This window comes from Pongo abelii, chromosome 4 (genome assembly GCF_028885655.2).
Source record: "Pongo abelii isolate AG06213 chromosome 4, NHGRI_mPonAbe1-v2.0_pri, whole genome shotgun sequence".
NCBI lineage: Eukaryota > Metazoa > Chordata > Mammalia > Primates > Hominidae > Pongo > Pongo abelii.
Window position 1 is genome coordinate 38811526 of NC_071989.2, and position 25118 is coordinate 38836643.

The 25118-nt window shown below is 40.8% G+C and overlaps 1 long non-coding RNA gene across 1 annotated transcript; it reads left to right on the forward strand.

Moving 5' to 3' along the window:
* The first annotated feature begins 40 nt into the window (after positions 1-40).
* On the forward strand, positions 41-22545 carry LOC112133427 (uncharacterized). Its single transcript, XR_008525222.1, has 3 exons — positions 41-1924; positions 19048-20042; positions 21901-22545. It is a non-coding gene; the product is annotated as an uncharacterized LOC112133427 (long non-coding RNA).
* Positions 22546-25118: the final 2573 nt, after the last annotated feature.

Here is a 25118-nt window from a genome sequence, read left to right on the forward strand (position 1 = left end):
GGGTGGGCTTATTTGTGCGGAGAAGAAACGGATCTCTTAATGGGGTGAGATTTTTCCTGCGTACATTGTTCCCATTTCCGCAGTTTCACTTGGCCTCGGTTTTCTAGCAGAGTAATCACCAAATGAAATTAGCTGGAGAGCGTTTGATGGCGCAGAATCACGGTCTGAAGATGTTTACGCTGTATGCCGGACGCGTTTGATGGTGTTCTCTTCGGCACAATTAATTTTGCAAAGTTCAGAAATGTGCCAGATAGAGCCCCTGGCACGCAGTCGGGACTCTACAGACACACCTTGAGTAGGAAACAGGCTTGTTTGTTTCATCTGTGATTTATGTGATGCACCAGCACCAAGGCCAACGTGCTTTTTAAAGACCTTTCGATGAAATTCCAAAGCAATTTATAAATTGGCAAAATGAAGCTTGTTTTGTAAAATAACTCTTCCTTGTTGATCATGTAATTAAATGGGCAACAAAACACCTGAAAGTACATTTATTGAAAAGTAGACTCCCAAGACAAAAATATGTATTTCACAGCTAGATACGGTCGCTATTAGCGTCCTAATGGCCAACTCCATCCATGTGCGTATTTTGAACACTAAAAACGCCTCCTGTTACCCCTAAGACCTTGTTTGGATAACATTTTTCTATTATATGTACTCGAAACCAACCCCATTTAAGATGTTTACCCTTATTCTTGAGTCCTTGATGGTTTGGGAAATTTATCATTATTCATATTGCACAATTCTGTCACTGTCTTTTCCATTAGGCACAGTGCCTAAGGTCCACAATATTTTTAGAGGCCCACAAAAAATATTTTAATTTCTTTTCAAATCAGAAGGAAAAAAAATTTAGGTTTAAGAAAGTATTTTAATATACATTATTTGTTTTTGTGCTAATACAATCTTAAAATATATATATGTGTGTGTGTGTGTGTGTGTGTGTGTGTGTGTATATATATATATATTTTAATGGAGTAAGGGGCTCAATGAAGGCAAAAAGGCGTAGGGCCCAAGAAAAACATGATGTGGCCCTGTTGGCTGCGGTTGAAAAATCCCATTCCACGAGAAGAATTTAGTTTTAAGCATATTACATAAAATGCTCATTTCTGTGGCCTTGCTATAATAGAAAGATGGAGATTCAGAGTAGTGATAATGGCTAATATCCACCTGATACACACCATGTGTCCATTACCTCGTAATCCTCACAGCACACCTGTGAAATAGGTACTATTCTGACACTTAGGGGGTAATGCAGGTTTTGTGGGGCGTGCAGTTTATGCAATTTGGGTGGTCCTCTTAAAGAAAAAGCAAATACTGTGTATTAGTCCGTTCTCACACTGCTATAAAGAACTGCCCGAGACTGGGTAATTTATAAAGGAAAGAGGTTTAATTGACTCACAGTTCCACATGGCTGGGGAGACCTCAGGAACCTTAACAATCGTGGTGGAAGGAGAAGCAAGTACCTTCTTCACAAGGAAGCGGAAAGAATTGTGAGCGGAGGAACTTGCCAAACACAAACCCGTCAGATCTCGTGAGAATTCAGTTACTATCACGAGAACAACATGGGGAAACTGTCCCCATAATCAAGTCACTCCTCTCCGTAACAAGTGGGGATTACAATTCACGATGAGGTTTGGGTAGGAACACAAAGCCTGACCCTATGACACAGCATGTCCAGGCTGCCCCAGCACCACCCAATAGAAGGGAAAATGGCAGAGGGAAAGTCCTAGCAGAAAGAGACCTCAGTCTCAGCTAATTGTGGTGACAATATATTGCTTTTGCAAATTGTACACAAACATATGACCAGGTGAATGTATCGCCAAGGCTCCTGCCAAGGCCTGGGATGGAGGCCCAGAGAAGATGCCCGAAAGTTTATGCTGTGTGAGCTTCACGGAAGACCTGCCTTCCATGTATACCCATTTTACAGGTAAGAAATTTAGGAATTTGCCACAGCTTCTAGGGAACACCCCATGCCTTACACCATACTGAGGTACAATTTGAAGAGTTGCGGTATACGCACTGTTTCATGAGAAAAAACGGAGTTTATATTTCTGTAACAAAGCAAGAGCTTTAAAAATATGTTAGCAATATTTGACCAGGCCATAACCCAGCTTGGGGCACCTGACTGCTGTCTGTGGTGTCAAGAATAAATTTTTCTTATCTGTTGTATAAAAATCTGAATTAATCCCTATGGACTCCTGAAGGAATTTCAGCTCAATTTCAAGTTTCATGGATTGAGACTATTTTTACTTACTTTGTCATAGACCAGTCTATGTTGTAAATTCTAATTTATATAATATTTACTTTTTGCAATTTCACGAAGTGTTGCAAAATAAGTATCAGAACAAGAACGTATTTTGTTTGATGCTTATATTGCATAATACAACGAGCCTTATCTCCATAAGTGTTTGTTGAATAAATAAAATAATGAAACAGAGTAAGTCACAAAACTAGAAGTAAAAGTGTAGGTTTTGTCACAAGCTAAAATTGAATGGGACTGAAGTAGCAAAATGTTGAGCTGTAAGTACTTGCTGGATAAGCAGAACTGACTTCTTAGTTAATTATTTTGTGCTAAATGTCTGTGATCTTCTTCCCAGCTACTGGCTCTTCTTTCTGTTTTTGTTTTGATAATTTATTTTCTTTTTTGTAAATGCTATTGCATTTGAAATGCATCATTATATAATAATGTTTAAATGAAACAAAAATCATAGTCACACCTGTAATGAAAGTTCTGGAAATGAAACGCTTTGTTTTTTGAACAGATCAATTACTCACAGAAACAGCAACCTTGAGTTGATGGGGGTTTTTTCATTAAATCACCTACATCTTGACCCTTAAACAGGCTTCTCTTTATGTGTGATCTAATATATATAGTGTTTATCAGTCAGCAGGAGAAGATATGGCTGTGTTCCTGGAATAAATTTTGGAAGCAAAAAAAAAAAAATCTACAAATTAAGCATAGTTTATTAAATGGTGAATAATTGAAATGAGTGAAACTGTTTTTCATTTTAAGCCTGACTGATAAATGTAGACTTAAATTGGTTTATTTTTGAGCACAGTGTTGGACAAGATTCAAAACTTTAATTATATCCCTGTAACATGAAGACATTTGAGAATAATCAGCTAATTTTCTCTAGATTTAATGTTCTTTACCCAAAGTGGTTTGGAATGCTATTTGAGAGACATGAAAAATATGACAAAGACCATAAAAAATAGTATCTGCTCAAAATTCTGTTTAGGATATTCTCTTTTAGATTCAGTGATTTCAGGGTGCTATGTCAAGTAATTTGATAAATTATATCTCTAGCTTGGCCCCAACAGGATTGCGTTTTGTCTTTTTTTTTTTTTTTTTTTTTTTTTTTTTAGATGGAGTCTTGCTCTGTCACCCAGGCTGGAGTGCAGTGGCGCAATCTCGGCTCACTGCAACCTCCGCCTCCCAGGTTCAAGCAATTATCTGCCTCAGCCTCCCGAGTAGCTGGAATTACAGGTGTCTGCCACCACGCCTGGCTAATTTTTTTGTATTTTTAGTAGAGACAGGGTTTCACCATCTTGGCCAGGCTGGTCTTGAACTCCTGACCTCGTAATCCACCCACCTCGGCCTCCCAAAGTGTTGGGATTACATGCATGAGCCACCACGCCCAGCCTGTCTTTTGTTTATTTATACCGTGCCTTCTTCCAAAAGGGACTTAAGGTGGTTTATTTACAATGAAAGACAAATATTTTTTAAAAAAGAAAAGTTGAAATTCTGGCTGAGACAAACAATAGTATTTGAGCATAAAACTGAGCCCAAGCTTCCTCATAGCAGTGAAATAGGGGAAATGAAGGTTTGCATAGCTCTCATTGTCAAGCGGAAGGAGTCCTACAGTTTCATCAGGAGAAAGCCTTTCCTGACCCAGTCTCTGGGAAGAATTTGTCTTAAGGGTACTTATCTGAGCGATACTCACATATCTAAGTTAAGAGGGACACTACACAACAACAATTTTGGCTATCTTTTGGTGGCACACAGAGCTAATTTTTTTTCTGGTGATTAACTTCAGAATTGCTATTGTCGAAAGTAGGTAGTGAGACTCTTACTGTGGTTGTTTCGTTTTTGTTTTTGTTTTCGTTTTCCCTAGCCTTTGAAGTCAAGCCAATGATGTAATATCAAGTCTTGGTTTTCCTAGTTTCCTTCTCTATAAAAAGGGCTTATTAAAAGTACCTACCTCATAGGGTTGTAGAGATGACAAAATGAGTGAATTCCTATCAAACCACTTATTGCTATATCAAATTTACTGTGGCTTTCCTCAGCCAAGGTATATATATCTATTTTTTCCTCCCCTCTTAGAAGTTGTCTTATTGTAGACCATCTGAAATCCCTTTTAGAAGGATGCATGCATATGTGCCTGACACAAAGTAAGCAGTAAATATTTGCTGCGAATGTTATCATTATTATGATTTCTACTACCACTCCTAAATCTATCAAAGCAAATACAGGAGCTTACTTTGGGAGTAGGAGTGATGGTGAGGCAGTTCTAGCCTCCAATTGTCCTTACAGAGTAAAGCTTAGAGAATTATGAGGAGTAAATTGGTATCACTGAGATACCCATAAAATAAAGCAGTCATTTTCCCTTTGGTTCCATTGTATTGTTTACCATCACCTCCTGTCCTCTATGACTTCACTTCACTGTTTAATTTGAAGAACATGAAGTAAGAACACTTTCCCCTGATACACTAACATTTGCTTAACTCCCTGGGTCTTGGAGACCTCTTATACTCTTGGGAGGCTAAATGGCACAGCTGTTAAAGCCAACTCCCTGAGCCAAAAGCCTAGTGTTGGGGATCGTGGGAGCACCGCAAATGTGAAGAGAGCCAGTGACAGGAGGGAGGCAGACAGCCCTAGCAAACCCTCTCTTTCCAGAGTGAACTCTGCCCATCCCCTCTGCTCTGCCCCCTCTCCATACGGTTGGTCCCAATTAACTTCTATCTGATTGAAATCTTCGTTTCACATTCTTACTTTTCCTCTCCTTAAGGAATCTTCTTGTTTCCCTTCTTGCCTCTCCCATCTTCTTTTCCGCCTCCGTCTTCACCTATACCTCACTTCTTAGCTCTTGAGCCTCCATCCCTTTACCTCTTCCTTTTGACTTCCCGAGCACTCTCCTCTGTCCCTGCTTTTCTTTCTGTCCCCTTATTCTTATATTCTTATTCTTATCTGTTGACCAGAGTCATTTAGGGAGGCAAAGCAAAACATTTAAATTGATGCTACCTTCTTTCTTATAGCCCATCATACATCCAGAATACTGAGCTAATATTCTCAATTAAGCTAATGGATCTCACAAAAAAGCAATTTACTCCCTTTTGAGTGATGATATTAAGCCCATTATTGAATGTATTCCTATGCTACTGCACTCAGTGCGTTGCCAGAGGCATCTTGTGCAGATGGAGAAAGAAGCCAAAAGATTAAGGGATTGAGCTGAGGTCCAGCCAGGGGTGGTGGAGTGGTTCAAAATTGAACTCAAATTCCTTAAATCCTTGAATATATTATTCTAAATTTTGCACTTAATCCACCGCCTTCAATATTATGTACAAAACCAAAAAATCTAAAACTACAGGGGTGAATTTTTCTTCCCAGTTTCTGACTGTGAAGAATTTTCAGTGGTTACACATTTGCCAATAGGCATAATTGAAGGTCTCTGAAACACTGGGTAGCTGAAAAATAACTAGTCAGTTAAATAATTAATTTAAATAACAGTAATGTCCCCAGGGTTTTCTTCGGGTACCTAATCTGGAACACTGCCTGGGTCTCATATCGGGAAAACACAAGTGACCATCACTGTGGCAGCTCTGGTAAACAGGGACATTTCTGTGGATGGTGTTTCTACTGGAATTTAAGGTAACTGAGGACGCCACTCTCAAAGGGAAAGACTGCAGCTTGGAATTTTTTTTCTGTGACACCCCCAAGAAATTTTGTGTTTCTGGTTATTTTGTTCCCAGGGTCTTAGACTTGAAGGGCTGACAGAAACCTTACCACTACCTTAATCAATGTAGTATCCCACTCAAACGTGAGTTCACATAGAATTCCATTCTGCCTACCCAAGTAGTCTTGACCTGGACTATACCAATTAGTCTAACCTTACTGGGTTTTTTCTTAACTCTAAAAAAGAGAAACATAACTGTGCAGGTGACTCTCAGGTTGGGAGATTAATATTAATTGGTTATTAACATAGAGTCCCCATGCTAGGCACTTTCTCTGTGTTTTATATATGTAGATATTAGTCTCACTTTACAGGTGAAGAGACCAAAGCTCAAAGGAGTAAAATAACAAAGATATGAATGCACCAGTCTATTTAATTCCAAAGTCATCATAATTTATAATGATTTAGAAGATGTTGGCTAAAAGTGAGGCTCAGAATTCATAATCACTAGAAAACATTGAACATTTATTAAGCACTTACGGCATGCCAGGTACTGTGTACCAACTCAGCCCATCCTCCCTACAACCCTGCAAGTTACAGGGAGGGCTGTCACCTCCATTTACAAATCAAGCAAAGAGGTTCACTAACTTACCAAAGGCCACACAGTTACTGACAACAATGTGATTCAAACCATGGCAGTCTGGCTCCAAAGCCCACACTCCTCATTCCTGAACGCTATGTTCCACTTCAGTGCTGGCCACTGAACCTTCTCCTGCCACTTCTAGTTTCAGGACCTTCACTAGGATCTCACCTACACCGCAGTGCCGCTGTGAGTGAGGCTTTGACAAAGTTGGGTTTTGACTGAGTGCTGTCAAAGGCTCTTCTCAACCCAAGGACATGCTCTGAATTCTGTCTCTCTTTAGTCCAAATGGCTCCTGTCCTTTGTCTCTGTTGGGTTGAATCTAACTCTTTCTCTCCTGCATTTCTGTTTCAGATTGTATTGCTTGTTGAGATAGAGACTTGCTCTTTCCTTTGGGTGTTGTTTGAGTGCAGAATTGTGTCTCTGTAGGATCAGTCCATCCCCCTTCCCCACACTACTCTCTTCTGCTTTGAGACCCCATGATTGGATTTTTTTTTTTTTTTAGACTACTGCCCAGGCTGGAGTGCAGTGGCACCATCACAGCTCACTGCAGCCTCGACCTCCTGGGTTCCGGTGATCTTCCAACCTCAGCCTCCCAAGTAGCTGGGACTACAGACACACCACCACGCCTGGCTAATTTTATTTTTTGTGGAGACAGGGTCTCATTATGTTGCCCAGGCTTGTCTCAAAATTCTGGGCTCGAAGGATCCCCCCATCTCAGCCTCGCAAAGTGTTGGGATTACAGCTGTGAGCCACCACACCCAGTCCCCCATGACTGGATTCTCATGCTATTCACCTCTGGTGGGTTACTCCTTTCTTCAACCTTAAAGTGGTGTTATATTCAAAACCACCAACAGCCGGGAGCATCCCTAGACACTTCCATTGGATTTAGAGAGTGTTATTTTTGTCTATGCCATATACATGCGTATGTGTATATATATATACACAAAATATATATATATACACAAAATATATATATACACACACACACACACACACACACATATATATTTTTTTTTTTTTTTTTGAGTCAGTCTCACTTGTCACCCAGGCTGGAGTGCAGTGGTGCAATCTTGGTTCACTGCAACCTACACCTTCTAGGTTCAAGTGATTCTCCTGCCTCAGCCTGCCGAGTAGCTGGGATTACAGGCTCCTGCCACCATGCCTGGCTAGTTTTTTGTATTTTTAGTAGAGACAGGGTTTCGCCACGTTGGCCTGCTGATCTCGAACTCCTGGCCTCAAGCAATCCATCCACCTTGGCCTCCCAAAGTGCTGGGATTACAGGTGTGAGCTTTCATCTTTATTTTGCACAGCAGTTTAGTAAGGAATTTGTTGAAATTATACTAGACTTATATTCAGTATTGAGCCTTGGATGTTTAATACTTTATCTTTAGAAAATAAAAATTTTCAGTTGAAGAACAAAGCATATCAGTATTCCATTAATATAGTTTCAGTATAACAGATATAACAATGAAAATTGTTCAATGAAGATTCCTTTCCTGCAAGTGGTAGAAATACAGCCCTCACTAATTTAGGCAAAAAAGGAAGGGGGAAAGATCATGAAAAAAGAATATTAAGTCCCAAATGGCAGCATAGCTACTGCCTAACTAATTTAGGCAAAAAGGGAAGGGAGAAAGGCCACGTAAAAGAATATAAAGTCCCGGATGGTGACATAGCTATTGGGGGAAGGTAAATTCCTACATGAAGGAAGGTGGGAAGGGCAGACAGTGCCTTCATATGTCCACAAAACATGTGAAATGAGATGATGTATATGAGAAAGCATCAAGTGGATAAAATATACCTCTGTCATGATTGTTGATTTTTTTTTTTTTTTTTTTTTTTTTTTAGACGGAGTTTCACTCTTGTTGCCCAGGCTGGAGTACAATGGTGCAATCTCGGCTCACTGCAGCCCCCACCTCCCGCGTTCAGGTGATTCTCCTGCCTCAGCCTCCCAAGTAGCTGGGACTTCAGACATGCACTGCCACGCCTGGCTAATTTTTTATTTTTAGTAGAGACAGGGTTTCTCCATGTTAGGCTGGTCTCGAACTCCTGACCTCAGGTGATCCCCCGCCTCGGCATCCCAAATTGCTGGGCTTACAGGCATCAGCCACTGCGCCCGGCCTCACTGTTGATTTTTAAAACTCAGTGTTCAACAAATATTTATTGAGTACTTAATACATATGCATGCTAAGGAAACAACAGTGAGTGAGACAAAGCCCTTTGTCTTATGAAGACTCTTATGAAGCTTACATAGTAAGACTCTCAAAACATGGTCAGAATGTCCTTGATTAGCCTGAGTTGCCACAAAAGAAAAGAAAAAAAGAAACTATTTTAAAATTAATTTTTATTGCTTTCTGTCTTTGTTTTTCTTCCTATCATAGCACTAGATGAAGTTTTAGATATAAGCTTAAAGCCTGAGTACTTGATTTCTCAATGACCGAAGGTTAATTACAGCTCATAAAAATATTAGAATTAACATATAATATTCAGCCTAAAAGATACAGGAAATATATTGTTCCTTTGATTTTAAATCCCTTTTAGTGGCTCAGAGTTAAAATAAAGTTTGCAGACGTATCAGTTGGTTTAAAATCAATATTTTCTTCATTTTAGGCATTTTCTATTTGCCATTCAAGGGAGAGGAAAACATAAAGAATCTTTTTTCCCCCCAGCCACTAACACAGCAATAGATCTACATATAAATTGTTAGTTCCCTTCTTTTGTATTAATATCTCTATACTCTTGTTCACTATTTTCCAAAGGCATTGAGAAGTTAATCAGAAGTTTATGAAAAAAGAGACTTTCTAATGAGAGAAGGTTGGGTAACACTGAGTTAAACAGCTTTATAAGTCACAGGCCTTTTTAGAACCCTTAGTTCATTGTGGATCCTCAATTATAACATAATGTAATGTAATAATATAATATATGGGAGGACACTTCCCAACATTCATCCCTTTTCCTGGTAACAATATCTTGATTGTCCTTTGGGGAACCCATCCCTCATTCTTAGTCCCTGAGTTCTGGTGAGTCTGTCCCCCATTCCTGGCTTTAGAAATGTTCATATGACAAGTGATTCATTGGTAAGTGTTAACAACCAATTCTAAAAAAAAAAGAAGAAAATCCTTGATTTGTAGCATTTGACATTTTCCATGGTGTAAATACTCTTACCATGGCCAACTTCAAGCTACCAAGGTGAAATCACTAAACACAGAGTTGGGAAGAGAGGCACATCATCAGCTCCTGGGAATCTGCAGCGTGCAGTGTCAGAGATGACCCAGTCTAAGTGAATCAGACCATTTATCCCTCTGGGCCCAGGACTCAAGCCAGACCAGCTCCTTAGGTCCAATTCCTTTGATTTTTTAAAGAACTGTTGTGAAAGAGGCACCATCTTTCACTGCATTCGTTGAAAGGAAGGAATTGGAACCAGTTCTGGTGATCTACTTTCCATGTGGTCTGTTTGGAAAGAGCCTGGCTGAGAATGCAGACCCTCAGAGAAGTGACTAGCAGAGCTGAGAGATGGAGAGAGACCAAATTCTAGGATCACTGTTGGAGTCCTTGGATCTTGTCCAGCCTGAAACTTGGACATTGCTGTTATATGAGCCAATAAATCCCCTTCCTTTCTCTGTCTCTCATTCTGTTTCTCTTCATCTCCCTCTTATCCATTATTTGTTTATTAATTTTCTTTTATTAAACCTGTTTTGTTTTTATTTCATTGAAAGAATATGACCATTCTGTATTTATTTATTTATTTATTTATTTATTTATTTATTTTGAAGACAGAGTCTCACTCTGTTGCCCAGGCTGGAGTGCAGTGGCATGATCTGGCTCACTGGAACCTCCGCCTCTTGGGTTCAAGCAATTCTCCTACCTCAGCCTCCCAAGTAGCTGGGATACAGGTGCATGCCACCATGCCCAGCTAATTTTTGTATTTTTAGTAGAGCCGAGGTTTTGCCATGTTGGCCAGGCTGGTCTCGAACTCCTGACCTCAGGTGATCTGCCCACCTCAACCTCCCAAAGTGCTGGGATTACAGGTGTGAGCCACCACCTGGCCCAACGATTCTGTATTTCAAAGAGCCTGCCATGACGTTAATATTCCCCCAGAGCAACTTAGGAACTGCCATTCTAGCTCTTTCTCTCCCTACACCTCACAGAGACTGGGTACTGTGAGTAACTGTCTTCTAAACATCTGATCTGACTGCTTTGTTGTAAAGGCTGTTCAGATTCAACCTATTCAAAATTGAACTCATATTTTCTGCTGAAAACACACTTCTCCTATGACTCTCATTTTCATTAACTTATGTACAAATTATGTTCCTGACCAGGGATGTAACAGTGAAGACGATAAAGTTCTTGCCCTCATGGAGCCCTCATTCTAGAGAGAGAAAGAGACCATGCATAAACACATAGGTAAATAATGTGCCAATGGCAACTTGAAATAAGTGCTTTGGAAAAAGTGAGTTTAAAGGGATAGAGAATGACAGGGGTTTCTATGCTAAATGGAGTAGTTGGAGGAGGCCTTCTTGAGAAGGAATTTTTAAGCAGAGAGGGCTAAAAGAAATGAGACAAGGGCCTATGGGAGTTTCTGGGGGACCAACAGGCACATGGTTGGCATGTTCCAGAACTGCAAGGAGGTCAGTGTGGCTGGAGTCCAGAAGCATGGGGAGGTTGGAGAGGTATCTGGGGGGCCAATTAGGTGGAACGTTGTAGGCAGGATAAAGGACTCTTGAATTTCTTCTGCACACGATGGCAAGATTTGGAGCATGAATCCCTCTGCCCCATGTGTGAGGAGTAGATTATAGGGGTCAAGAAGAGACACTACACTGAGGGGCTGAGTATAGTTAGTCAAGGGAGTGACCATGCTGGCGAAGACCACCCTCCTAGCTATGCTGGTTGGGCATCATCTTTGATGTTTTCTTCTCTTTCATTTGCTACGTTCGTGCATACATGCCCAACTGGGGGTTTTGTTTTTATAATGCACCTTACAGCCATCAGAAGCAGGTTGAGCATCCCAGGATGCAGACTCTAGGACAGAGATTAGTGTGGAAGAGGTTTATTGGGAGTGCTCTTGAGACAGTAGTTTGTCAAAGAGAAGGAAAGAAAGCACAACTGGGCAAAGAAAGAAGTTCAACTGCAATGTGGTGAGTTCTGAGGCTGAGATGGCCCTTCAGAGCTGTCCTGAGCTGTGGTGAGAGGTAGGGGCCTTTATGCCCCCAGTGATCAGTCATTGATGCCACCATCCCAGGAAGCGGTCATGACCTTGGCTGAAGGCCCTCTTTTGGCAGCATTCCCAGTGACTTGGATAATCTGATCATTATTACTGAAGGGGAGGTCTGGGCACCATATTGCAACACCCTGGTACCACATCACCCATTTTTACACTTGTTACTGAAACTGCCTTGATTTAATTTCTCATTCTTCCTGCTTAGATTATAGCCCACCATTCTATCTCGAGTTATACTCCAAAGTAAAAGTCAAATTAGTCCTTATTGCCTACACAATGACATTTAGACCCAGCGCAGCATTGAAACTCTTCAAGAGCCAGATGTCATCCCCTACTGCAGGGTTCACCAGACTGTGGCCTGTTAGGAACCAGGCTGCTCAGCAGGAGGTGAGAAGCAGGCGAGCGAGCATTACCACCTGAGCTCCACCTCCTGTCAAATCAGCAGTAGCATTAGATTATCATAGGAGTGTGAACCCTATTATGAACTGCACATGTAAGGGATCTAGGTTGCGTACTCCTTATGAGAATCTAATGCCTGATGATGTGATCTGAGGTGGAACAGTTTCATCCTGAAAACATCACCCCCACAACCCCAGTCCAGGGAGACATTTTCTCCCATGTAAACTGGTCCCTGGTGCCAGAAAGGTTGGGGACCGCTGCCCTACCGTGTGTCTTACAATCTGGGCAGACAAGCCTAATTGGCACACCCTAAAATCGCACTGTTGCTTGAACCTGAAATGTTGTCTTTCCACTCTATCTATTAAAATCCTATTCTTCAAGGCTAGAACAAATTCTACCTCCTCTTTCCAAAGAATCTTTATTCTAATGTTCATTTAATTCTGCCTAGAGTATGTTGCTTATTTGTTAGCTGGGTAAGTGCAGTAATGAGGTCCTCATCATTTTATTTCCCCCTCAGTTCTTTACAGCATTTAACATGGTGGACTCCCGATAAGTGTCAGTTGACTTAGTCTGTTTCAGCCTTTGTCAATAGCTAGATGATATCTTGAGTGGCAGTATAGCAGAGGGGTTACCAGCAGAGATTCTGGACCCATACTATCTTGATTCCCCACCATTTAATAGGTCTGTAACAGTTAGATAATTAATCATGCTATACCTTAACTTGCCCACCTGTAAAATGAAGATAATAATCCCACCCAGTTCTTAGGGCTATGGTTAGGATTAGATGAATTTGTCTAAGTAGAGCATTTAGAACAGTGGCTGCTATTTAATAAGTACATGTAAGTGTTGGCTTATAATGGTACCTAAAGATTATTAGGGGACCTGCCCAAGTCACCAGTTCCCAAGGTAGCCTATGTTCATCAAGACTGTCCCAGAAGAGAGTGCTGTTCTTGCTGAGATTCTGTGAAGAGGCCTTCATACAGTTCTTCTGTAGGAAAATATAATAGAGTCTTGTTTTCCTCTTATGAGCATACCTTTAATGAGTGAGGATTTTCTTGCAAAACATTTTGGAATTCTGTGCTTTCCTGAGGCTTTTTCGGTCTGGACTTAGACTGGGTTTTAGAATGAACATTATGCACTTTCCCGGTGATGCAAGAAAAAAAAAAGTACAAAGCATCATATTTATAAGTGAATAGATTCATGGACACTTTAGAACTTAGAGTTCACCTATTGCAGGAGACAAGAGAACAAAGAGATTAAGTGACTTGCCTAACTAAAGGACAAAGTTACTTAATAACGTTAGCCAATTTTTGTCTGAAGATGCCATTTTTTCAGCATGTATAATTCAGACAAAAGTAGATCTAACTTGCTAAATCTCCACAGAACAAAAAAAGGAACTCTTGTTTAATTTTAAGGCTATTGTGTTATTTAAAATTTATCCTAGATTTGGCACAATACTTACTGGTCTTATAATTAATTACCTTTTCTCATGAGCAAAAATAGTTACCATAATTATTCATTCATTTGTGTATTCATTCATTACTCAAAAGCCATTTGTAAGCCTCTTTTGTGTACAAAGCATTGAACTAAAAATTGGAAACTTTGAAAATGAATAAGCCCTAGTGTTCTGTGACTGGCTCACATCTGTAGAATCTGTGTCTCCTGAGTAGTCCAAATTTAAGCAACTTCAAAATGTGGGTGTAGGCTGCAATTCGATCTTCACTGGCCAAAAGTTAAATATTGTTAGCCACAATGTCAGTGATCAGATTCAGAGCCAAGGTGCCGCTATATACAACCAGTTATCATTAAGTGAGCATCTTTCTCTAGAAACAAACAAATAATATGCACTAGTCGGCCAGACACAGTGGCTCACGCCTGTAAGCCCAGCACTTTGGGAGGCTGAGGCGGGCGGATCACTTGAAGTCAGGAGTTTGAGACCAGCCTGGCCAACATGGTGAAACCCTGTATCTACTAAAAATACAAAAACAATTAGTCGGGGGTCGTGGTGGGTGTCTGTAGTCCCAGCTACTTAAGAGGCTGGGGCAGGAGAGTCACCTGAATCCGGGAAGCGGAGGTTGCAGTGAGCCAAGATTGTGCCACTGCATTCCAGCTCAAAAAAAAAAAAAAAAAAAAAAAAAAGCACCAGCCTCCTTCTCCTCCTCTCCTTTGTTCCTACTGATTGAGCTGTACAAAAGCCAGAAGAAAAAAGATGACATGACATTACAAATTTTGTAGCACAATGTCTTGTTATCATAATGCAATATTAATGCAGGCATTATGTTTCTATGGGATGTTAAGCATAAAGTGAAAAAATATCCCATGGTCAATGAATTTGGAAACTTCTGGTTAAACAACCTTAAAAATGTGTCTTTTAGTGCGCTTCCCTTTCTGAACTTTTAGCATGCTAATATGCATCATGAATCTCTAAGGGAGGCTAAAACATTTGACCTAAGTCAAACTAACTTGCCTGTGGAACCTTTTGTTTGCAGGGAGGGCATTGCCCATGAGTACTTTCAAACCGAAGGTCAATTTTGTAAGTTTCTATAGTTCATCATCCATTAGGTATTGCTTTTTTCTAATAAATAGGATTGTTTTTACTATAGCTTAAGCCCATTTTATCTTTGAATATTATTATGGAGAAAAATGATTCAAAATCGTCCGTATAAGAATCTTGTCTTTACTTGTATATTAGTCTGTTCTCACATTACTGTAAAGAAATATCTGAGATTGGGTAATTTATACAGAAAAGAGGCTTAATTGGCTCACAATTCTGCAGGCTATACAGGAAGCATAGCAGCTTCTGCTTTTGGGGTGACCTTAGGAAGCTTCCAAACATGCAGAAGGCAAAGAAGGAGCAGGTGTCTTACATGGCAGGAGCAGGAACAAGGTAGACAGAGTGAGGGGAAGGTGCTACACACTTTTTAAACAACCAGGTCTTGCAAGAACTCAACTCACTGTCATGAGAACTGCACCAAGGGGAGGGTGTTAAATCATTCATGAGAAACCTACTCCCATGATTCATTCACATCCCACCAGGCCCCACTGCAACACTGGGGATTATAATTCAACATGAGGTTTGGGTGGGGGCACAGATCCAAACTATATTGATTTGAAAATCCTTATAAAGCACCCCTCAACATTTGTGCTACCACCTGTTTATCCAGAGCTTATGACAGACATCTCCAGTCTATCCTAGTGCTCCTTCTGTGCAGGCCTGAAGGGGGGTCAGAATATCTTTCCAATGCTATGCTTCAGCAGTCATTCCCAATCCATGAAATGTAACCTGCTGGATTGAAATGAATTTGCCATGGTTGTTAACAGTAGCTACCCCTTAATAGCACACCTACTACACGCCAAGCACTTTGTGCAGCCTTTTACTTAGAATCTGTTATTTCATCTCCATTGTAACTACCATCATAGTCATCTAAGTCACCATCATCTCTCACCCAAACTGTTGTGATCACATCCTAACCAATCATACTCCTTCCCTACACGCTAAGAAACAGTTCAAACTGTGTGCATGGTCTATATAACCTGCAAGATGTGGCCGCTGCAACTTTCCCCATGTTTGTTTCTGTCACTCTCCTGTGTTCTAACCATTGATCCACAGCTGGATTGCAGGTTTGGAAATTCAGCCTTATTAGTTCACTAGAAGGGAGCAAGACCCTAGAGAATCAAGTCACACTAATCAGCTCACAAGAGCTCAATGTGTAATGCATGATACCAATTTACTAATTTAAAATGAGAAGTGCAACAATTAAACCAACCAGATGTTTGTGTTGCTTGTCTGTGACTTCTTTCTGGAAGCTAGAAGTAGCCATTAGGAGCTTTTGAGCTGGAATCAGACTGCTTGAGTGCGAATCTTGACTCTCTGCTTACTAACTAGGTGATCTCGGGCCAGTGGGTCAGTGTGCCTTTCGATGTCTACTTCACTGTCAGTAAAGTGGGGGATAATAATGAATCCTACCTGTCTGCGTTGTTGTGGTTAGGAGTGAATGAGAAAACATACCTGTTACATATTACCATATTACTTAGAACAGAAGTTGGTGCATAGTAAGCATTCAACAAATATTAGCGACTGTTCCTAGAATGAAAATCTACTGAAAGAACTAACTTAATATCAGAGCAAATGAAATAAATAATTTTAAACAATTTCTTTTGCTAGCGTGTTGACCTTGTAAGTTACTGTTTATGCGTTCATCCCATTCGGTAGTTATTGACACCCAAATAATTTCAGACATGATCAGATGCACTTGGTAGTCCCTCATCGCATAAATATAAATGAATGAATGGATGAATACTGAAATGTAAATTTACAAATCAGCATATATTTTTGCACTTTCCTGATTTTGTCACCACTCCCACCCTATTTCCCGGTCCTCTTTTTGCCTTCAGTTTAAAAGGCTCAAAAAGCAATCAAGGGGCTGGGCGCGGTGGCTCACACCTATAATGTCAGCATTTTGGGAGCCTGAGGAGTATAGATCACTTAAGGCTGAGGCTGGCTTATTACTCGAGACCAGCCTGACCAACATGGTGAAACCCCGTCTCTACTAAAAATACAAACATTAGTCGAGCATGGTGGCATATGCCTGTAGTCCCAAATTACTTGGGAGGCTGAGGCAGGAGAATTGCTTGAACCTGGGAGGCAGAGGTTGCAGTGAGCCGAGATGGCACCACTGCGTTCCAGCCTGGGCAACAGAGTGAGACTCCATCTCAAAAAAACACAACAAAACAAGAAAAAGCAATCAAGGTAAGCCCACCACTTAAAAGCTCGGCCTGCCACTGCATCTGGTCTTTACTCTCCCCTCTGCTTACTCGTGTCAGCCACACTCACTGTCTCTTTTCCTTACACATGCCAGGCTCCTTCCTCTACAGACTTCCCTCATGCTTTTTCATCTGCCTGAAATTTGTCACCCCAATTCTTGGTCTGGCTCATGTCTGCTTGCCTCAGAGACTCCTCCCAGACCCCCCGGACTGGTTAGATTCCGTTATTGCAATTTTCGTAATAGTCATTAAATGGTCATTGTTTACCATGGGTATTCCTTCCCAGTAAAATCAATGAGGACAAGGACACTTTTTGTTTGCTGCTGGATCCCCAGTCTTCAGCACATGGGTAGGTAGTCAATCAATCATTGTTGAATGAATGAATTTAATCTTCTCAACAATTTTCTGTAAGGGAAAGTCAAGGCTTTGAGCTGTCAAGTGACACACCTCAGTTACACAGTCAAACTGAGAGCAAGTTCAAACTCAGGTCTTTCAACGAAAGCCCTTTACTACCCAGCACTGCTGCCACTTGGTTTCTGCAAGTTACCTAACTATCTACACACACCATCATTTTCCTTAGCTTAGACTATATTCTACTTTGCTTCCTGACAGTCACAGTCTTTTCCTAAGCTCTGGACTTTTGCTTTCATTCTTGAGCCTATCCAAACCTTCCCCGTAATATCTATACACATTGTTTTACCTCTCTAGCTAGAATATATTTCATCCTATCAAGACATCTTTTGTTCCCCTGCAACCCTGCAATTCCACACCTACGTATATACTCAGCAGGAACTTGTGCATGTTTTCACCAAAAGGCATGCACTGAAATTGTCACAGCATACTATTCATAGTAACTCCAAACTGGAAACTATCCACATGCCCATCCAAGCAGAACAGATTAACTGTTTTGTATTCATATGTCATATTATATAACAGTGAAAATAAATGGTCTAAACTTTACACAACAACACAGATGAATCTCACAAACGTGATGTTGGAGGAAATAAGTCAAGAACATTCTATATGATTCCACTTAGAAAAAGTTCAAAAACTGGCAAAACTAATTTACAGTATTAAAAGTCAGGAATGGCAGCTAACTCTTGGAAGAGTAGTGATTGGAAGGGGATGGTGGCGGCCCCAGGGTACTGATAACATTCTTAGTGTTTAGCTTATAAAAATTCAGCAATATATACATTTATGATATGTGCACTTATATTTATGTATATTATACTTTAAGAGGTTTTATAAAACAACTTTGTATCTGTTTGTTTCTGATTACTTCAATTTACAGAGACAAGTTTGCAATCTGATGCCATTATCTGAAGTGCTGGTTACCCACTATTTACCCAGAGAGATCTTCCTATACATGGAAAGAGACCACTCTGAATTGTTTAAAGTCTAAATTGTGACAAATGTGAAGAACACAGGGCTGCCTGCCATAGACTGTCAGAAATCCACTAATGGCTGTGCTGAGTCCATGGGCAGCTGTGGTTTGGGGCACAAATTAACAAACACGCATTACACAGTCTGCTGATCCAGAAAACATGCTGGACTGGTTTCCCACCTCTCGTATCTCTTCTCCATCCTCTGTAGGACCCAGAGGCCCCCCACTTATAGGCTCATCCCTGCTCTGGGTTGTGGGACAAATCCTGTCCTTAGGGGGAAATTTAAAGAGACAGATTTGGGTAACTGAGGTGTGACCCAGGCTCAAGTCGGTTTACCTCAGATACTTGGAATGGTAGGCCTGGAAGAGAACCTTGTGAAGATTGCTCTTTCTAGGATTTATTCCTGTGTCACTGGTTTTGCATTTTGTTTGAGAAAGAGATACAGAGGAAGGTGATGGGGGAAGGGCATCATAACGCTGTGGAAAGAGCATGGCTTTGAAATCAGACTGCTGGGCCCACATACTAATGCCGTGGTTTAATCAGCCACATGGCCTGGTTATATTCCTCCCTGAGCCTCTGTTTCCTCATCTGTATGGTAGGGATAAAAGAACCAAATTTAAAGTTGTGAACATCAAAAACCACCTTGCTTGTCTAAGTCATTATCATCTCTTGTCTGTTATTGCAATAATCTGCTAACAGTTCTCTCTGCTTCCTGCTTGCTCCACTGCCATCTGTGGTCAACATCATATCCAGAACAATCCTGTTTAAAAATGTAACTTGGATGATTCTTCCTTTTGCTTAAAACCTGATCATGCCTTTCAATTTCTCACAGGTAAGAGCCAGAGTTCCTATGATTATCTAAAACAGGCATAACCTTGCTCAACCTTGGCACTCTTGACATCCAGAGCCAGATAATTTTTGGTTAAAGAGGGTTGCCCTGTGCATTATAGGCCTAGCTTTCCATGACAGACTTGCTGGCATTTTCTTGGTTCCACTTGACTATAATGCGAGCCAGCACTCGGAGTCATAGAAACGTGATACCATCCGATAAGCAAACAACTACAAATGCCAAGAGTGAAAGAAGGCTTGGAGGCCTGGCTGGTTGTCATTTTTAATGTGTTAACGTGACATCAGACAGTTTCTTTGGCAGGTATCACAATAGTGTCAGCAGGGAATCATCTGGTTACAGTAGTTAGTTGCCTGTGATAAAGGATCAAGTAATCAAGTACGTACTATTTCTGTCTCAGATTTTCTTCATGCCTGTTACAGGGAGGGATTCGGGGCAATATTGAGACACATTCAAAGCACAGAGTTGTGCAAATTAGTCAAGCAACACTCTGAAACTAAATTTTTAAGTAGAAATGGATCTGTGGACACAATCCTAAAGTGCTCACATAAGCAAAACCATTGATCGAACCATACTGCGTTTGTCTGAGATAAAATTGGAAATAATTTATCAAGTTGTCAGTGGAATCGATTTGAACTGACACTGATGACACAAACAGATACTGAAGGTTATAAGAATTTCATGAAAAGCTCAAGGCATTCAAAGACACCAGTTAAAAAGGTTTTTATGATTTGGTTTCTAAACATCTGGTCATGGTATTCAGCCAACTCATTCTCCTCCCTCTCCTTTCTTATTCTGACTTAATGTCTGAGTATGAAGCTAACAATGGAGGAGGATGTAGTGCTGATTGACGGAAAGAAACAGATATTTGAAGCTACGTTTTGAGTATCTAGATCTAATTGTAAGTGGAGCCCTGATTTCAGCTGACTGACACCTCTCGCTCTGCCTACCCACCTATTCCTTCCTTTTGGTTATTCCCTACCCAGCTGTCAGGATTTCCACTTATCACACCTGGCCAAATCTCCCTGGTGCCAGTCATCTGCCTAGACTGCCCCTTCACCTGTTCCCACACTGTCCAGATAGTGCCTTGCCTGCCTAGTCTTCCTCCCACAAGAACCTGCACACCCTCCTCTTCCTGCCTGCTGACTGATAGCATCCCCACCTCCCAGACACCTTCCCAGAGTGCTTATCTCCAGTTTTGACATGTCCTGTCCTGTCAACCAAGAACTTCATCCTCTCAAAAACCATGGACGTTTTAGCTCTGTAACCAATGTTTGTTTTGCTTAAGACAGTTTGAATTAAGTTTCTGTCACTTGCAACTGAAATAGCCCTTGATTTTCATTGGTAACAGAACTTAATCTTTTTAAAGCAGATTGGTTTTGGTTTTTTTTTTTTGAAAGAGCTAAGGGTCACTTAGAATCAGCCTTTTTGAACAACATAGGCATTTAAGCATGAAAGTATCATTTGTGCATAAAATATTTTGCACTAAAATGTAATGAATATAAACTCAAATGTGATAAAACTGATTTCATACATGCTTCCAGGAATTCCAAGGAGGACCCTCCATGGTGCCTTCTTAAATTGAAATGCATTTATTGAAATGCATGTTATCAGACAACTGTTAATCAAACAGTGGCTTTAGAGTGGCATTTTTCCAAGGTGTGGTTAACAGACCACCTGCACTGGTAATATCTAGTTTAAAATTCAGGTTCCTAGGACCCATCCAAGGCCCACTAAATCAGAATCTCTGAGAATTGAGCCTGAGAATATTCTTTTCTTTTCCTTTTTCTTTTCTTTTCTTTTTCTTTTTCTTTTTCTTTTTCTTTTTTTTTTTTTTGAGACAGAGTTTTGCTCTTGTTGCCCAGGCTGGAGTACAATGGTGTGATCTCGGCTCACCGCAACGTCTGCCTCCCAGGTTCAAGCAATTCTCCTGCCTCAGCCTCCCAAGTAGCTGGTATTACAGGCATGCACCACCACACCCAGCTAATTTTGTATTTTTAGTAGAGACGGGGTTTCTCCATGTTGATCAGGCTGGTCTCGAACTCCCAACCTCAGGTGACCCGCCTGCCTTGGCCTCTCGAAGTGCTCAGATTACAGGCGTGAGCCACCACGCCCAACCAAGAATATTCATTTTTGATAAAATTCCAGGTAACTACTAGACACTATTTCTTTTTTTTTTTTTTTAGACAGAGTCTCACTCTGTCGCCCAGGCTGTAGTGTGTAGTGTAGTGGTGCGATCCTGGCTCACTGCAAACTCTGCCTCCCGGGTTCAAGTGATTCTCATGTCTTAGCCTCCTGAGTAGCTGAGATTACAGGTGCCCACCACCACACCCAGCTAACTTTTTTTTTGTATTTTTAGTAGAGACAGGGTTTCAAACAGGCTGGTCTCAAACTCCTGACCTCTGGTGATCTGCCTGCCTCAGCCTCCCAAAGTGCTGGGATTACAGGCGTGAGCCACCTTGCGCAGCCTAGACACCATTTCTTTAAGACATGTTTCATATATATATATTTTTAGTTCACCTTCAATTGTACTGTCCTAACCTAAAGAATAATTCCAAGAACACTTCCTCATTTAGACAATCAATACAGAATGAGTACACCTGTGAAAAGTGGCAAAGGTTCAGATAATTTAGAAATACTTAGAAGTAGAAGGCATTAGTCACCTTAGGCTCAGTTCACTGTGGTAACAAATGATGCAAAATACTAATGGCTTACAATTTCAAAGACTTATTTTTTGTGCATTTACATTTCCATTCTAGGACTCTCCAGAACTCTAAGATGTCAGAACAAACTTTGGGACATAGTTGGTCTTGTAGCAAAGGATACAAAGAATAGATGAACTACACCTGGCTCTTCGAGTGTCTGATAGAAGCAACACACGTTACCCACAGCCATGTTACATTGGCCAAAACAGGTCATGTGGCCACACCTGGGGCCAGTGAAGTAGAGAAGGATAATATTTCTACAGAAAAGGGATACCACAGGAAGGAGCAGCCAACATTTTGAACAGAAATATAATCTGCTATATAGGACATTTCATAAAGTAGGTCAGATATTTTTTGAAAAAAAAAAAAGAGGGGAATCTATGTATGGTCAGATAAGTTTAGGAACTCCTACATAATACACAGCTCTAGAGCTATGCAATGTAAACCAGCACACTGAAGGCTCTCAGAAGTCCTGCAATAGAAAAATAAAATCAAGATTGTTTAACCCCAAGTTTCCAAGCTTTGTTTCCATGGAACATTTTCCAAACACCGTCTCAACATACCTCAATAATTTGAGGTATACTCACCAAGAAAGTCATTTATGTTATAGACAAAATACTGTAACACTTTCTTCTACTATAAAGCATTCATTTGAGCTGTTCCTAATAGAATGTTGCATAATAAACTCTGTGTAGCTTTGAGCTATTCGTATGTTTTTAAAAATGTGATATTCTACTAGGTCATCCAAAAACCTGGGGAATTCTATGCAAATATCTTAATATTCTTTGAACTAGTTACAGGCTGTTGAAATTTAATAGTGTTAATGGAGAACACATAAGAGGTGACTCTAATAAGCTAGCTCTTCCAGGTAGAAGAGTGTTCCAGAAAGGATTTTAATTTTAAATCCTTCTCATTACTATGTTTGGAATTAGGCAATTCCTGTAAATTGAAGCAATGCACTTTTTTCCCCATTTATGGGAATCTGTCATTTTAGAAGTTCATAAATAAGTTCTGCAGTTATAAATTAGTATAAAAGTACTTAATTCTATGAGAGTCATCATCAGGGAAGCTCATTTTCTACTTTTTCTCCACCTCCACCCAAATGCATCCTTGTACCTCCTCCACTGGGATACTCATATGGTGCAATGTGATTTATGCTGCTGTGGAAGTGGAGGTTCTTGTTTCTCAAAGTCACTATGGCTGGAGTGTGCCACAAACAGAGGTGGCTGTGGTTGCCTCCTAATTCCTCCAGTTTTAAGTCACTGTGGTGATCATCATTTTGAAAACCCATCCTCTCTTCTCTCCCTGCCACCTTCCTTTCCCTTATCACTGCCTCCCAGTCAAAGTTTCTCTGGCTCTTCCTCCTAGATCTGCTCCTTAAATCATGGGGTTCCTCCAAATTCTTCCCTTGACACTCTTTTCAAGTCACTTTCTACATCTGCCAGGGTGAATTAATCTGCTACCTGGCCTTCTGCCCCACCTAGATCTGTCTCCACCCCACATTGCTCCTAGCTTCGGTCCCGTATTCTAACTGCCAGTAGGTCATCTCCGTCTGGTGCCTCACATCTGCCTCAAAATTAATGTATCCCAATCAAAACTCATCATTTTCCTTTCCTAAACCTGCTCTTCTTTTCTCTCGTTCCAATTCATTGCTTCAGCACCAATTGAGCCTCTTCAGTAAAGAATGAGGCATTATCTGTGGCTCCTCCATCTCTGTCACCCCTAAGCTTCACCTCATGCCCACCTTCAGCCTCTGCAGCCCCACAAATATGAGACTCAAGATCTTCTTCGCTATCTCCATGTGCTTCAGATGCTTATTACCACTTTCTAGGCTTCTGAGAGTGGGATATGGATTCTGGCACCTGGACTGCTTGGGATGGAACTCTAACGCTACAATGTCTTTGGAGTGACTTAGCCAAGTTATTCAACCTCTCTGTGCCTCAGTTTCCTCATCTATAAAAAAAGGATCATTACAATATCTACCCCAGGGGGTGGTTGTCTGTATTACTTTGGTAAATAGGTGCAAAATGCCTCACACATGGTATGTGCACAATGGATAGTGGTGGTTAGGATTATAACAATGCTTTAGCTGATTTCCCTGGTACTAGCATCCTTCCCCTCCTATTAGAATCATCTTTCTAAGAAGAAAAATCTTATCAGGTCACTCCTTAGCGTCTGCTGGCTTTCTACCATTTAAAGACCAAAACTCAACTTTCCTAGCAGGACATTTAAGACCCTTTGAAAATCTGTTCCCAGGCTACCTTTCTGGAGTATTTCTGGCTGTCTTTCTCTAAATGTGGAGTCTACACTCTCAGCCAATCTGAACTTCTCACCATTCCTCAACCACTCCGTGCCCCTTCATAGTCCTGTGCCTTTTCAGTGACTATTTCTGTGTTAATCAGCTCTCCTAAGGTACGCTGCTGTAACCAGCATCCCATGTCTTGGAGGTTTTCAACAGCAAGGTCTATTTCTTGCTTGTATATTACACATTGGCTGCAGGTTGGCCTCAGCTTTATTCCAAGAGTCTTCTTTTTTTCTGGGACTGAAATGAAATGAGCAGGTCCTTTCTGGAAGTGGTTTTCTCACATGTCAGAGGGAGAAGAGTAATACTGGAATGTCATGATGAATTTTGCTCATAAGTGACACAAATCACTTCTGTTCACATTTTATTGGCCTGAGCAAGTCACCTGGCCAAAACTGACCTTAAATGGGGCAGGGAAATATAAACCTGTCACAGGGAGATGGAACAAATAATTGGAAACAATAATGTAATCTCTCACAGTATTCTATATTTGAAATGCCATCACACATTCTTCCTTTTCCCCATTCTTAAAACCTTCAAAGCTGCATTATCACTTCCTTTGTGAAGCGTTTCTTTTGCCACCAGGTAGAGTTAGCTCACTTCTCTGCATTCTTGCAAGCCTCACTTCTAAGAATGTGCTTACTACACTGGACAAATGACCACTTCTTTTTTTTCCTTTTTTTTTTTAGAGATGGAGTCCTCTCTGTTGCCCAGGCTGAAGTGCGGTCTCATGATCGTAGATCACTGCAGCCTCGAACTCCTGGGCTCAAGTGATCCCTGCTCCTCAGCCTCCCAAGTAGCACGTGACACCATGCCTGGCTATAGCCTCTTCTTGATTTCTCTATCGCCAGTTCCAAGCATCTCAGAACATACTGACAGAATGAATAAATCAGGCAGTTTGTTGCTTGGCAATTTATTAGACAGGATTGGGAACTAATATGCAGAGGTAGGTGACCAAGTAACTCCTTCA